At 44.7% G+C, this 12,271-nt stretch overlaps 1 protein-coding gene across 1 annotated transcript in view; it reads right to left on the reverse strand.

Annotated features, from left to right (window-relative positions):
* The window catches only part of LOC146797198 (uncharacterized), a 757,296-nt gene that overhangs the window by 119,579 nt on the left and 625,446 nt on the right, over window positions 1–12,271 (reverse strand). The gene's annotated exons all lie outside the window — the stretch shown is intronic.

Consider the following 12,271-nt stretch of genomic DNA (forward strand, 5'->3'; position numbering starts at 1 on the left):
ATGTAAATAATGCAGAGAGAGACTCTGCAGAGGGGTATAGAAGCTGAGAGAGACATTATGTAAATAATGTGGAGTGAGACCCCGCAGAGGACTATAGAAGCTGAGAGACACATTACGTGAATAATGAAGAGTGGGACCCCGCAGAGGAGCGTAGCAGTGGAGAGAAACACTATGTAAATAATGCAGAGAGAGACCCCGCAGAGGAGTGTAGCAGCAGAGAGGACATTATGTGAATAATGCAGAGTGAGACCCCGCAGAGGAGTATAGAAGCTGAGAGAGACATTATGTAAATAATGTGGAGTGAGACCCCGCAGAGGAGTATAGAAGCTGAGAGAGACATTATGTAAATAATGTGGAGTGAGACCCCGCAGAGGAGCATAGAAGCTTAGAGAGACATTATGTAAATAATGTGGAGTGAGACCCCGCAGAGGAGCATAGAAGCTGAGAGAGACATTATGTAAATAATGCAGAGAAAGACTCTGCAGAGGACTTTAGAAGCTGAGAGAGACATTATGTAAATAATGCGGAGAGAGACCCCGCAGAGGAGTATAGAAGCTGAGAGAGACATTATATGTAAATAATGCAGAGAGAGACTCTGCAGAGGACTATAGAAGCTGAGAGAGACATTATGTAAATAATGTGGAGTGAGACCCCGCAGAGGACTATAGAAGCTGTGAGAGACATTATGTAAATAATGCAGAGAGAGCCCCCGCAGTGGACAATAGAAGCGGAGAGAGACATTATGTGAATAATGCAGAGAGAGACCCCGCAGAGGAGTATAGAAGCTGAGAGAGACATTATGTAAATAATGCAGAGAGAGCCCCCGCAGAGGACTATAGAAGCTGAGAGAGACATTATGTAAATAATGTGAAGTGAGACCCCGCAAAGGACTATAGAAGCTGAGAGAGACATTATGTAAACAGTGAACCCCACAATGGAGTGAAGCAGAGACAAGTAAATAATTCATAAAGAGGCCCCATATGGGAGAGAATCTAAAAGAAATGTAAAGAATGGACAGAGATTAACCTGGGAGCTCCAGTTACGTCACTGGAGCGACACTACAATCCTCCCCAGAATGCGAATTGAATAACAACAAACAATACAGTACTAAAAGCCTGAAGGCACTAAATGAATGATGAACAGGAAGTTCATAACTTCACCACATAATAACAGTTCTTTTTAAATGGTGCGACATACCTGTGCACAAGAGTTTACCTGACACGTCAGAAGTGATCATAACTGCGCACACCACATGATCTCTGAGTCTAGTTGAATGCAGGGGACTGCTCTAAAGTCCATTTAGGGTGTGAGTATGGCGGCTGGGCTGGAGATCCACTGAGCTCTCAGGGGGGCTTCTCATCGGGAGCTCATCAGGGGAGGAGCTCGGAGCCCACTGTCACTAGACGCTGGCGGGCTACATTCCGAACCCCCGGCGGGCTCCCCTCTCACAGGGACATCATCAGCGAACGTCTGCGCTGCGGATGAAACCTCTTAAATGCTGAAATGTTCCAAGTGATTGTCTCTTGTCCACGATGAGCAGTGACTCGAGTGCCACGCAGAGAGACTATGTGCCAAGGGCTGCATTCAAATCGTAGGTGAATTTGCTGCCGGGACGGCGGTCCTGTACTAGTACCAAATCACCCACGTTCAGATCTGACCCCACTGCTCGCTGGCGATGGCTGGCTTTCTCATTAGACACTTTCCTCTTCTCATAGACTCGGTGGCCATCAACAGGATCTGGCACCCAATCCAGATGATGAGAAATTGAGTCCACAATCACCCGACCCTTGGAGAGGTGCCCAGGCGCTCGTCCCCTGGTCAAGTGGGGAGTCTGCCGATATTCCAGAACAAAGGAGAAGATGGCCAAGTCCAACAAAAGGTGACTTGCAGAAGCAATCCGAATGACTTTATTCAGAATTCTCATAAATCTTTCAGCCTCCCCATTCGCTTGGGGCCATCGCGGAATGATTTTCCTGTGAGTGATTCCCAGAGACCTGAGATACAACACTATTTCTTGTCCCTGAAATGGTGGGTCGTTGTCATTTTTCAGCTCTTTGATAAAACCATGGGTAGCCATAATCTTTTCTAACTTGGGCACCACCTCACTGGGACTTAGAGATGAGCTCTACCTCCAGGTATTTGGAGTAATCATCAATCATCACGATAGTATGTCTACCATCTGGCGGGCTCCCAAAATCAAGACTAGCACAGATCCATAGACCTTGCTGTCCCTTTTCTCTTAGTACAGGGGGTAGTGGACTGGCCTCCCCAGATACTTGGCACCATGGACAGGATCTGATCTTATCCTTCACTTTCTCATCCATCAATGGAAACCACACCTTTGTCCAGAACCGGTTCTTGGTCTTGACCATGCCCTGGTGACCAGCAGGGGCCAGGCCAGTTGAATCACCCTATCAGTTAGTGGGGTGGGAATGACCAGGCGATGTCCTTGCAGAAGTCACCCATTCATGTCAGCACTCAACTGCTGGTGAACATGATATAGACTTTCCATGATTCTCCATCTCTTAATGGTGAGCAGAGTCCAGTTTCTTTTGAAAGTGTGCCACTGATTGGTCCTTAAAGTTTTGAGAGCCTTCTGAAGACATTCATCTTGAGCCGTGGCTTGACAAAGGTTCTCCACCGAGAGTAGAATGGGACGGGACTGGTCTGTCACACATCGCACATATATTTCTGTCTCGTCTGCAACCTCTTCTTCATCTACAGTGGCTGCTCGAAGGTGCCGAGATAAATAATCTACCGGATTACGAGATTAAGAGACCGAGGCAGGTACTCTACGGGGCAGTTATATTCTTGTAATTGAAGCATCCACTTTTCTATTCGTGCAGGTGGTTTGGCAGCAGTGCCCTTGAAAAGTGTGGTCAACGGTTTGTGATCAGTAGTGACCATGAAGGGATTACCATACACCTAGAGATGAAAATGGCAACATCCCCAGTGGATGGAGATGGCCTCCTTCTCAATTTGAGAGTATTGCTGTTCAGTGCTCACTGTTCAGTGAGCGACTTGCAAATGCTACGGCCCCATTCATCGTCATCAGTTGGTCATTGCATCGATACCACCCCCAACCTTCTATGGCCGGCATCAACAGCTATAGTAGTGTGCTTCCAGGGGTCAAAGTACGCCAGTGTAGCATTTGATGTTAGAGCATTTTTAGTGGCTTGAAAAGCAGCTTCCTGCTCTGGGACCCATGACCATGGGATGAACAGTTTGGTGAGCTCTTGAAGGGGCTGCGTTAGGGTAGTGAGATTCTTGATGAAATGGCCACAATAATTGACCATGCCTACGAAACGGCGGTCCTCCGTCACTGAGGCACACTTGTTGCGATGCAGAGTGAGGCCTGATTCTTGAATTCTTTGCAACAGTCTTAGAATAGATCAGAATTTCATCGCTGACATTAACGGCCCCGGGGAGATCAACGAAAAGTTCTTGAATAGTGTTCTGAAACACTTTGGCACCACTGGGGATGCCAAAATGTAAATGCTTGTCGCGCCACAGGCTCACGTGTGTTGAGAAAGTGGTTACGTAGTGCGACTCTTCATCCGGGACAAGCTGGTGATATCCTGACAGTAAACCCAGCTTGGAAAACCAGCTGGCTCCACTGAGTTTACCAATCAGATTGTCAATGGTAGGTGTTAGGTAGCGCCCTCTTTTTGTCGCGATGTTTGGCAGGCGCATATCTACGCATATCCGCACCTCGCTGGGCTGTCAGCACTTTCTCGTGACTACAATTGGCGAAACCCAGGGTGTTGGCCCAGTCATTGTTTTCAATGATATCTTCCGCCTCAAGTTTGTCTAGTTCTCGTTTCATGAGAGATCTCAAATTAAATTAAATGCGCCACTGTCAGATTGCTACAGGCCACACTGACTGATGGATGTGGAGGTGCCCTTCAAACATCCTATGCCTTTAAAGACAGTTGGAAACTCATCAAGAATGTGGGGTATGGCTTCCAGATAGATACCAAACGCAAAGGTTACAATTCCCAGAGCCTCCGCTGCTCTGCAGCCCAGGAGAATACCATGACCCTTTTCTGCAACATACACTTACAAGTCCAGTGTTTGTGATTTGTAGGTTATGGCAGTCTGAAATTTTCCATCACCAATGGTTTATCTTGACCATAAGCGAACACCTTGATCATTGCAGGTTGCAACAGTTGGGTATGGTGCATGGCACAATATGCTTCAGCAGACATAACGTTGATAGTTGCCCCAGTATCTATGGGGGGGGGGGTGATCTCCAATCAGTATCTGGCATTGTGGCAGGCGATTGGTAGTTTAGGAAATGATGCTGATGGTGAACACAGAATGCATGGTGTGTTGCTCATTTTCATCATCATCCATATCACTGCATCTCTCTTGCACTTGTGGTAGGGCTTTCACGGTGGTACGCGGCATTCGTTCTTTTATGGACCGGCAGACTCTCATAAAGTGATTTTGTTTTCCACAACCCGTGCACTTTTTAACTCGAGCAGGACATTCAGAGTGGCGATGAATAGGTAGCCCACAGTAGCCACAGGTTCAGGGTTTTGAGCCGTCTCTCTTGACCTGTTTGGTATTGGGGGTCTGCGTGACACTTTTGACTGGTTCGGTCTTTACCGGTTTCTGTAGTGCTGCTTCCATGTGAGCAGTTCTGACCCAGGAGAGGTCCTTGGTCCTGCCTAGGGTGAGGATGTCAGCTAGAGATTTTCCTGACTCTTTTAGTATTCACTCGCAGAGTTTGCCGAAGGCACAACCCTGAATGATTTGCCCTCTTATTTCTTCATTCTCATCATTGAAACCACATGTGTTGGCAAGTTCCTTTAGACGTGCATAGAACACATCAATGGATTCCCCAGCTTGCTGCCTTACTTGACGCACAGGCGTAATACTTGAGGGGGCCACCCTGCAAGGTATGTGGAGGGGCCAGCCAGAGTGTTGTGCTGAGGGGGCCCCCTACAGCTGGGGGGCTGCGGGGGCCTGTGTTACACCCCTGACTTGATGAAGTCTTGGTTCGCCATGGGCTCAAAATGCGCTGTGAGAGCCGCTATGAGGGTGAGGTGTGTCTTGGGAGCAGTTTCATTGAGCACCTTGGAAATGTTGTAGGTAACAACCCCCCCGCCCCCACTCCCAATTGTAGGATCAGGGCTCTCTTTTGGGCATTGTCCACTTTAGTAGCTTCGAAGTAGAATAGTACTCTCTCTACCCATTCTTTCCACTGCGGTGCTTGTGCTGACCGGGCACCTTCCACTATAACGGGCTCAATCGCTGGTATGTTCGCCTTGGTGTGGAGTATGAAAATGTGTCAGCAACAGTCTGTCTTGCTGATTCACCCCCTTTTTGTCCTTCTTCTTTATCTGTTTCTTTTCCTTTTATTGTTTTTTTTTTCTTCACTGTTATTCAGCTGGTTTGCTGGAGTCAGAGAGATAGCCCACTATTTTATTTTTCCAGCCGTGTAGGCTTGTCTTGGCCAGCAGGGAGAGGGGCATTCGCCACGTGTGTGCTCCCAAGGAGCTCCTGCTGGACGGAAAGAGGAGTTCATCCTCTCAGGGACCACAAGTGTCCACAGTTAAGCACCATCCACATTGCGTGCGACTTGGGCGGCCTCCACTGGCAGCGGGACACACGCAGGGCCGATCAAGGGGTTACACCAAGAACACAGCACGAGCACTGTGCATCTTCCTGCTGGGTACGCGGCCACCACGAGGCACCGGAAGCAACAGGACGACACTCGCTCATAACCAGTGTTGTGCCGGGCACCGCAGGTGAGGGGATGTGGGTCCCAGTATTACAAGGTGTGATGCCAGACAACGAAGGGTAGGCCTTACAGGGAAAATAAATCACACAGACACTGTACGGAAACGTTCGCACCCGGCTGGGATCAACGTCCTCTCTGAGGCCACCCCCGGCCTGGCCATCCTTTATTATTTCAGACCCACGTGGTACGGGGCAAACCACAGAACACTCGTCCATAGGGGCAATGAATAAGAACGGAAAGGGAGCTTTACAAGCAAAGGACCTGTGTAATTGAATGGAATGGGAGCTTTACGAGGAAAGGACTTGTGTAAATGAACGGAGAGGGAGTTTTACAAGCAAAACACTTATGTAAATGAACGGAGAGGGAGCTTTACAAGCAAAGGACTTGTGTAAATGAACGGAGAGGGAGCTTTACAAGCAAAGGACTTGTGTAAATGAACGGAGAGGGAGCTTTACAAGCAAAGGACCTGTGTAAATGAATGGAATGGGAGCTTTTCAAGCAAAGGACCTGTGTAAATGAACAGAGTGGGAGCTTTACAAGCAAAAGACTTATGTAAATGAACGGAGAGGGAGCTTTACAAGCAAAGGACCTGTGTAAATTAACTGAATGGGAGATTTACATGCAAAGGACCTGTGTAAATGAACGGAGAGGGAGCTTTACAAGCAAAGGACCTGTGTAAATGAACGGAATGGGAGCTTTTCAAGCAAAGGACCTGTGTAAATGAACAGAGTGGGTGCTTTACAAGCAAAAGACTTATGTAAATGAACAGAGAGGGAGCTTTACAAGCAAAGGACCTGTGTAAATTAACTGGATGGGAGCTTTACATGCAAAGGACCTGTGTAAATGTACAGAGCGGGAGCTTTACAAGAAAAGGACTTGTGTAAATGAACGGAGAGGAAGCTTTACAAGCAAAGGACCTGTGTAAATGAACGGAGAGGGAGCTTTACAAGCAAAGGACCTGTGTAAATGAACGGAGTGGGAGCTTTAGAAGCAAAGGGCTTGTGTAAATGAACGGAAAGGGATCTTTTCAAGCAAAGGACTGTGTAAATGAAAGGAAAGGGAGCTTTACAAGCAATGGTCCTGTGTAAATGAACTGAGAGGGAGCTTTACAAGCAAAAGACTTGTGTAAATGAACGGAATGGGAGCTTTACAAGCAAAGGACCTGTGTAAATGAAGAGAAAGGGAGATATACAAGCAAAGGACTTGCGTAAATGAACGCAAAGGGAGCTTTACAAGGAAAGAACTTGTGTATATGAACGGAGAGGGAGCTTTACAAGCAAAGGACTTGTGTAAATGAACGGAATGGGAGCTTCACAAGCAAAGGACTTGTGTAAATGAACGGAAAGGGAGATTTACAAGCAAAGGACTTGTGTAAATGAAGAGAAAGGGAGGTTTACAAGCAAAGAACTTGAGTAAATGAACGGAAAGTGAGCTTTACAAGCAAAGGACCTGTGTATATGAAGAGAAAGGGAGATTTACAAGCAAAGGACTTGTGTAAATGAACGGAATGGGAGCTTTACAAGCAATGGACCTGTGTAAATGAAGAGAAAGGGAGATATACAAGCAAAGGACTTGTGTAAATGAACGGAAAGGGAGCTTTACAAGGAAAGAACTTGTGTAAATGAACGGAGAGGGAGCTTTACAAGCAAAGGACTTGTGTAAATGAACAGAATGGGAGCTTTACAAGCAAAGGCCCTGTGTAAATGAAGGAAAAGGGAGATTTACAAGCAACGGACCTGTGTAAATGAAGAGAAAGGGAGGTTTACAAGCAAAGAACTTGTGTAAATGAACCGAAAGGGAGCTTTACAAGCAAAGGACCTGTGTATATGAAGAGAAAGGGAGATTTACAAGCAAAGGACTTGTGTAAATGAATGGAGAGGGAGCTTTACAAGCAAAGGACCTGTGTAAATGAACGGAATGGGAGCTTTACAAGCAAAAGACCTGTGTAAATGAACGGAGAGGGAGCTTTACAAGCAAAGGACCAGTGTATATGAAGAGAAAGGGAGATTTACAAGCAAAGGACTTGTGTAAATAAATAGAGAGGGAGCTTTACAAGCAAAGGACCTGTGTAAATGAATGGAGTGGGAGCTTTACAAGAAAAGGACTTATGTAAATGAACAAAGTGGGAGCTTTACAAGCAAAGGACCAGTGTAAATGAATGGAAAGGGAGCTTTACTAGCAAAGGACCTGTATGAATGAATGCTAAGGGAGCTTTACAAGCAAAGGACTTGTGTAAATGAACGGAAAGGGAGCTTTACAAGCAAAAGACCTGTGTTGATGAACGGTAAGGGAGCTTTACAAAAAAAGGACCTGTGTAAATGAACGGAAAGGGAGCTTTACAAGCAAAGGACTTATGTAAATGAATGGTAAGGGAGCTTTACAAGCAAAGGACCTGTGTAAATGAATGGAAAGGGAGCTTTCCAAGCAAAGGACCTGTGTAAATGAACGGTAAGGGAGGTTTACAAGCAAAGGACCTGTGAAAATGAACGGAAAGGGACCTTTACAAGCAAAGGACCTGTGTAAATGAACGGAAAGGGAAATTTACAAGCAAAGGACCTTTGTAAATGAATGGTAAGGGAGCTTTACAAGCAAAGGACTTGTATAAATTAATGGAAAGGGAGCTTTGCAAGCAAAAGACCTGTGTAATTGAAAGAAAAGAGAGCTTTACAAGCAAAGGACCTGTGCAAATGAATGGAAAGGGAGCTTTACAAGCAAAGGACTTATGTAAATGAATGGAGAGGGAGACCTGTGTAAATGAACGGAGAGGGAGTTTTACAAGCAAAACACTTATGTAAATGAACGGAGAGGGAGCTTTACAAGCAAAGGACTTGTGTAAATGAACGGAGAGGGAGCTTTACAAGCAAAGGACCTGTGTAAATGAACGGAGAGGGAGCTTTACAAGCAAAGGACCTGTGTAAATGAACGGAATGGGAGCTTTTCAAGCAAAGGACCTGTGTAAATGAACAGAGTGGGAGCTTTACAAGCAAAAGACTTATGTAAATGAACGGAGAGGAAGCTTTACAAGCAAAGGACCTGTGTAAATTAACTGAATGGGAGATTTACATGCAAAGGACCTGTGTAAATGAACGGAGAGGGAGCTTTACAAGCAAAGGACCTGTGTAAATGAACGGAATGGGAGCTTTTCAAGCAAAGGACCTGTGTAAATGAACAGAGTGGGAGCTTTACAAGCAAAAGACTTATGCAAATGAACAGAGAGGGAGCTTTACAAGCAAAGGACCTGTGTAAATTAACTGGATGGGAGCTTTACATGCAAAGGACCTGTGTAAATGTACAGAGCGGGAGCTTTACAAGAAAAGGACTTGTGTAAATGAACGGAGAGGGAGCTTTACAAGCAAAGGACCTGTGTAAATGAACGGAGAGGGAGCTTCACAAGCAAAGGACCTGTGTAAATGAACGGAGTGGGAGCTTTAGAAGCAAAGGGCTTGTGTAAATGAACGGAAAGGGATCTTTTCAAGCAAAGGACTGTGTAAATGAAAGGAAAGGGAGCTTTACAAGCAATGGTCCTGTGTAAATGAACTGAGAGGGAGCTTTACAAGCAAAAGACTTATGTAAATGAATGGAGAGGGAGCTTTACAAGCAAAGGACTTGTGTAAATGAAGAGAAAGGGAGATATACAAGCAAAGGACTTGCGTAAATGAACGGAAAGGGAGATTTACAAGCAAAGGACTTGTGTAAATGAAGAGAAAGGGAGGTTTACAAGCAAAGAACTTGTGTAAATGAACGGAAAGTGAGCTTTACAAGCAAAGGACCTGTGTATATGAAGAGAAAGGGAGATTTACAAGCAAAGGACTTGTGTAAATGAACGGAATGGGAGCTTTACAAGCAATGGACCTGTGTAAATGAAGAGAAAGGGAGATATACAAGCAAAGGACTTGTGTAAATGAACGGAAAGGGAGCTTTACAAGGAAAGAACTTGTGTAAATGAACGGAGAGGGAGCTTTACAAGCAAAGGACTTGTGTAAATGAACAGAATGGGAGCTTTACAAGCAAAGGCCCTGTGTTAATGAAGGAAAAGGGAGATTTACAAGCAACGGACCTGTGTAAATGAAGAGAAAGGGAGGTTTACAAGCAAAGAACTTGTGTAAATGAACCGAAAGGGAGCTTTACAAGCAAAGGACCTGTGTATATGAAGAGAAAGGGAGATTTACAAGCAAAGGACTTGTGTAAATGAATGGAGAGGGAGCTTTACAAGCAAAGGACCTGTGTAAATGAACGGAATGGGAGCTTTACAAGCAAAAGACCTGTGTAAATGAACGGAGAGGGAGCTTTACAAGCAAAGGACCAGTGTATATGAAGAGAAAGGGAGATTTACAAGCAAAGGACTTGTGTAAATAAATAGAGAGGGAGCTTTACAAGCAAAGGACCTGTGTAAATGAATGGAGTGGGAGCTTTACAAGCAAAGGACTTATGTAAATGAACAAAGTGGGAGCTTTACAAGCAAAGGACCAGTGTAAATGAATGGAAAGGGAGCTTTACTAGCAAAGGACCTGTATAAATGAATGCTAAGGGAGGTTTACAAGCAAAGGACTTGTGTAAATGAACGGAAAGGGAGCTTTACAAGCAAAAGACCTGTGTTGATGAACGGTAAGGGAGCTTTACAAAAAAAGGACCTGTGTAAATGAACGGAAAGGGAGCTTTACAAGCAAAGGACTTATGTAAATGAATGGTAAGGGAGCTTTACAAGCAAAGGACCTGTGTAAATGAATGGAAAGGGAGCTTTCCAAGCAAAGGACCTGTGTAAATGAACGGTAAGGGAGGTTTACAAGTAAAGGACCTGTGTAAATGAACGGAAAGAGAGCTTTACAAGCAAAGGACCTGTGTAAATGAACGGAAAGGGAACTTTACAAGCAAAGGACCTTTGTAAATGAATGGTAAGGGAGCTTTACAAGCAAAGGACTTGTATAAATTAATGGAAAGGGAGCTTTGCAAGCAAAAGACCTGTGTAAATGAAAGAAAAGAGAGCTTTACAAGCAAAGGACCTGTGCAAATGAATGGAAAGGGAGCTTTACAAGCAAAGGACTTATGTAAATGAATGGAGAGGGAGACCTGTGTAAATGAATGGAGAGGAAGCTTTACAAGCAAAGGACCAGTGTATATGAAGAGAAAGGGAGATTTACAAGCAAAGGACTTGTGTAAATGAATAGAGAGGGAGCTTTACAAGCAAACGACCTGTGTAAATGAATGGAGTGGGAGCTTTACAAGCAAAGGACTTATGTAAATGAACAAAGAGGGAGCTTTACAAGCAAAGGACCAGTGTAAATGAATGGAAAGGGAGCTTTACTAGCAAAGGACCTGTGTAAATGAATGCTATGGGAGCTTTACAAGCAAAGGACTTGTGTAAATGAAGGGAAAGGGAGCTTTACAAGCAAAGGACCTATGTAAATGAATGGTAAGGGAGCTTTACAAGCAAAGGACCTGTGTAAATGAACGGAAAGGGAGCTTTACAAGCAAAGGACCTGTGTAAATGAACGGAAAGGGAACTTTACAAGCAAAGGACCTGTGTAAATGAATGGTAAGGGAGCTTTACAAGCAAAGGACATGTGTAAATGAATGGAAAGGGAGCTTTGCAAGCAAAAGACCTGTGTAAATGAAAGAAAAGGGAGCTTTACAAGCAAAGGACCTGTGTAAATGAACGGAAAGGGAGCTTTACAAGCAAAGGACTTATGTAAATGAATGGAGAGGGAGATTTACAAGCAAAGGACTTGTGTAAATGAACTGAGAGTGAGCTTTACAAGCAAAAAACATATGTAAATTTAGCGCGGAGATACCCCATGTGGGGTGATTCATGCGCTCTATAAGTGACATAAATAAATAAATGAACAGAGAGGGAGCTTTACAAGCCAAGGACCAGTGTAAATGAAGAGAAAGGGAGATTTACAAGCAAAGGACTTGAGTAAATGAATGGAAAGGGAGCTTTACAAGCAAATGACCTGTGTAAATGAATGGAATGGGAGCTTTACGAGTAAAGGACCTGTGTAAATGAACGGAGAGGGAGTTTTACAAGCAAAAGACTTATGTAAATGAACGGAGAGGGAGCTTTACAAGCAAAGGACTTTTGTAAATGAACGGAGAGGGAGCTTTACAAGCAAAGGACCTGTGTAGATGAACGGAGTGGGAGCTTTACAAGCAAAGGACCTGTGTAAATGAACGGAGAGGGAGCTTTACAAGCAAAGGACCTCTGTAGATGAACAGAGTGGGAGCTTTACAAGCAAAGGACCAGTGTATATGAAGAGAAAGTGAGATTGACAAGCAAAGGACTTGTGTAAATGAATGGATAGGGAGCTTTACAATCAAAGGACCCATGTAAATAAACGAAATGGGAGCTTTACAAGCAAAGGACTTGTGTAAATGAATGGAGAGGGAGCTTTACAAGCAAAGGACCTGTGTAGATGAATGGAGCGGGAGCTTTACAAGCAAAGGACTTGTGTAAATTAACGGAGAGAGAGATTTACAAACAAAGGACTTTTGTAAATGAACGGAGAGGGAGCTTTACAAGCAAAG

The sequence above is a fragment of the Triturus cristatus genome, chromosome 10 (assembly GCF_964204655.1).
Source record: "Triturus cristatus chromosome 10, aTriCri1.1, whole genome shotgun sequence".
Taxonomy (NCBI): Eukaryota; Metazoa; Chordata; class Amphibia; order Caudata; family Salamandridae; genus Triturus; species Triturus cristatus.